This window comes from Nicotiana attenuata, unplaced genomic scaffold, assembly GCF_001879085.1.
Source record: "Nicotiana attenuata strain UT unplaced genomic scaffold, NIATTr2, whole genome shotgun sequence".
NCBI classification, from domain to species: domain Eukaryota; kingdom Viridiplantae; phylum Streptophyta; class Magnoliopsida; order Solanales; family Solanaceae; genus Nicotiana; species Nicotiana attenuata.
In genome coordinates this window covers 277,866-281,974 of record NW_017670679.1, presented here as the reverse complement: position 1 = coordinate 281,974, position 4,109 = coordinate 277,866, and the positions used below count along the sequence as shown (strand labels likewise).

General features: G+C 39.1%; 1 long non-coding RNA gene across 1 annotated transcript; it reads left to right on the top strand.

Moving 5' to 3' along the window:
* Positions 1 to 2,662: 2,662 nt before the first annotated feature.
* On the top strand, positions 2,663 to 3,830 carry LOC109242204. Its single transcript, XR_002070365.1, has 2 exons — positions 2,663 to 3,273; positions 3,554 to 3,830. It is a non-coding gene; the product is annotated as an uncharacterized LOC109242204 (long non-coding RNA).
* Positions 3,831 to 4,109: the final 279 nt, after the last annotated feature.

The window sequence follows — 4,109 nt, the reverse complement described above, 5'->3', positions numbered from 1 at the left end:
AAATACGGATCAATGGGTTCATGAGAAGCTGGAAAGTTTGTGCGGGTCGGGCATCCAGTCCAAGAAGCATGTCATGTCCATTTGAAGCCAGCATGCACCTCCAGATAAGTCCTTCTCTTCCCCCCGAAAGGGACGCTTCTCTTTAAATTCATCTTCTTGCTTACTCTTTCCTTGAATCCCTTTCGGTCTAACGCTGATTCCGAAGCTATTACAAAGAAAAGGTGGCAGGACTGGCTTTACAGGGCTCTCCCTAACAAAAGCTAAAGAAAAGTACCCAGCCTCAGCGGGTGCATCAAGTCAATCCCGACTGGCGATGATGGCGGATGCTTTGAAATCAAGCTATTGAAAGAGAAAAACAAAAAAGGTCAAGGACAAAGGTCTTAAAGGCAGAATAAAGTGAAAGGCCGGAGCCCCACGCGGGCGAGTCGTCATGAAATCCTGAAAGTTGAGCCTTCCGGTTTGAAAGAGAGAAGAATCTTCAAAACCAGCAAGCAGCAAAGGTTCTCAACAGAAGATAGGCCGGGATCAAGCAATCAAGGCCACAAAACCAACCACCGTTTCAAACTAACAATTGTTCTTTGTTTGAAAATTGAAACAGGTGCAATCCAGGCAACCGCGCAAAAGCAGGTGCAACCAAAAGAAAAGAAACGCGCAAGTGCTGAAACAGCTTTGCAGCAAATAATCAATGCAAAAGGGAAGTTTCCTTCAAGTTCTTTCCTGCATCTCATCAGAAATGAAAAAAAGAGAAAAAAAAAAGAGATAACAGAAGGATCCCAAAAAAGGATAGTTTAGAATTCCCAATAATCAACCTATTACTCGGTTTAGCCAACATTAGAGCTCCAACCCCTGAGTTGAGCGTTTTCCCTTTAGCTAACAGTACGGCTCCAACCCCTGAGTTGAGCATTTTCCCTTTAGCCAACATTAGGGCTCCAACCCCTGAGTTGAGCGTTTCTCCCTTTTAGCCAACATTAGGGCTCCAACCCCTGAGTTGAGCATTTTTCCCTTTAGCCAACATTAGGGCTTCAACCCCTCAGTTGAGCGTTTTTCCTTTTAGCCAACATTAGGGCTCCAACCCCTGAGTTGAGCGTTTTTTCCCTTAGCCAACATTAGGGCTCCTACCCCTGAGTTGAGTGTTTTTCCCTTAGCCAACATTAGGCTCCAACCCCTGAGTTGAGCGTTTTTCCCTTAGCCAACATTAGGGCTCCAACCCCTGAGTTGAGCGTTTTCCCTTTAGCCAACATTAGGGCTCCAACCCCTTAGTTGAGCGTTTTTCCTTTAGCCAACATTAGGGCTCCAATCCCTGAGTTGAGAGTTTTTCCCTTTAGCCTTTTTTCGTTCCAAATCCCGGCATAACCCGAGGATCTCCCTGGCATAACCCAAGGAGCTTTTTCTTTCCAAATCCTGGCATAACCCGTGGATCTCTCTGGCATTACCCAAGGAGCTTCTTTTTCTTTCCGTCCCGGCATAACCCGAGGACCCCTTTTCTTTTCCGGCATAACCCGACCATTTCCCAGCATAACCTGGCTTCATTCCCAAGGATACACAATCCTGATTTGATCTCTTAGATATGTGTCACAAATAACTCACAAAATTTTTCTAGTGAAAACTGGGGCAGAGAAATTTCGTTCTTTTGTTTGTTTTGGTGTCTGAACAGGTTTTACCTCAAGGCACAGGATTCGAGATGACCAAAAGAATGAGTCTCAATCCAGAATAAAGAAAAGAAGAAAAAGAACAAAAGAAATGAACTCAAATGTGAAGCAAACAAGGGTGCGGATTGCTCAAAATCTGATTGAAGTCACAAGCTCCGCTGATCCCTTTCCGACCCAATTCTGCAGAAAGAGACAAACACCTACAACTTACGAGCATCAAGATTCAGATCAGGGTCCACAACAAAATCAGCTAAGACTCAAGATCAAGTTTCAAGAGAATTATAGATAGGAATCTTGTAACTCATAGTTGATAGGCATAGCTAGCTTAGCTTTGATTTTCCTTTTGGTGTAATAAGGAGGTCAGCAAGCAGTAGCAGCAGCAACAACAGTGAAATCACAGCTCCTGGTAGTCCCAGCTACCGAAACTTCCAGAACTACACTGACCTGATTCCTTTATAGCGAAGGATATGTAGGCAACTTCTGAAGCAACGTTCGGTCAGGCTCTTTTTAAAAAAATGCTTCTCATGGAGTTTCAAACGGGCAAAAATCCCTCATATTGCTCACTTTATCTTTGCCCGAAAACTCTTCATGTTTCCGAGCAAAGAGGGGCAGCTGTAAGCACGCCCTATATGAAATACTCCTACAAAATCCAAGAAAATAGATTTTTCCTTAATTAATTACCATTTTAAGGAATTTTAATAGATTTTATTAATTGTTTGCATTTGTCTTGCATGTTTCAGTTTTATTTAAATCATGAAAAATACCAAAAATATTACGCATGCCATTTAGGCTTTATTTTACATTTTTAGAATTAACCAATAGTTACTTGTTTTATAAAAATTGAAAATCACTAAAAAATGCTTCATTTTTACACTCTTTCCTTTATTTGATTTTTTTTCTCTTTTATTTTAGGACTAAGTAGCTTTTATAATTTTTTTAATTAGTTGATTAGTTTAATTTCACATTTTAAATAATTTAGAATTTTTCAATTTGTAGGATTTTAATTAAAGAAAAGGAAAATTTAAAATAAAAGAAAGAATTGGAAAAGAAAGGGTTGTCTTGTGAAATTGGGCCAAAATTAATGCTGAGCCCAAAGCCTATACCCAAATCTGCCCAAACTCAATAAGTCACTCAAAGCCCAATCTCCCTACCAAAATACCCATTACCCTTTGCCCTAATCCCTCACATAAAAGGGGAGTTAAGGCACAAAATAGATCAGATTTTAGACATCCCCTCCCAAGCAAAAGGGCGCAGCTCCCCATTTTTTGGTCTTCCTCTATTCTTTCTTCTTCCGAAAAATTACAATAAACAGACCCAAGGAACGCAGCTTTTTTATCATTTTCTTCACTAGATTTTTGACAGAACCACCCCTTCCCATTTGGCCATTTTCGATTGAGAACGGACAGAGAGAGGAGGTAAACAGTGAGTTTGAAATCATGGAGGTTTCTTTCGAAATTCCTGGATAAAATTTGGAAAAATCGGACAAAAAATTTCAGAGAGAAAGTTGGAGTGTTCAAACTCTCAAAAATTGCTGATTTCGCTGTTGTACTGCTGTGCTGCTGAAGCTCTAACCATGGACAGTGCTGGACTTTAGTTGGTTTTGATTTTAATCTTGCACCATTAGGTATGTATTCGCTAAACTTGTAATTTTCAGATTTGGCTTAAATACAAGGTCATGCTTGATTCTGGTTGTTAATCGTATGTTGATTGGAATTCGCTGTGTCAACCTGTTCCAGCATCAATAAGTGTCATTTATTTCACTTGAAATATGATGAAATGCATAAATTTGTTTTCGGACAAGGTCCATACTGTTTGAAATTGATAGTTTGTAATTTAGCTCTTTCCTCACGAGATATGAAGTGGTTCATGAACAACAGTATGTTATTTTTTTGAATTTTTTTTAGAAAAGGTTCATGTTGGAGTGCGATATATGTGAAGATGGAATTAGCTACCTGCTGTAAACTGGTTGTTGCCTAGTTGTAGATTGTGGTTATTAAAAGTGGCAGATATTAAGGACGCATTTCCTCTATTCCAAGTTGTATATTTAAACCAGTTGGATTATCTTCCTAATCTCCATTCTAGTCAAACTTTGTTGACACAAGCAGTACTAATATAAGGAATGATCAGATGAATTCGATTTTGTGTCTTCCATTCATGAATATTCAATGTTGTTGACGTGGATGAGAAACAAGATTTACCTAATGTAGTTACTTAATTCTGGTTGATTTATGCTTCTTGGAAGAAATTCAATTTTTTTTACAATGCAAATTTGCTTCATTGGAGTTTAGTAGCAGAACGAGACAAATTTGCAAGAACATTTAGTATTTGGAGCATACACTCATTCATGTGAAACTTTAATCCAAGTTCCATGGATTTGGTTTTAACGGTGGAATCAAAAATAGGAGATGAATAATTGAGTAACATCCGTAGTTTGCTTTAAGTTGAGTGCCACCCTTTAGA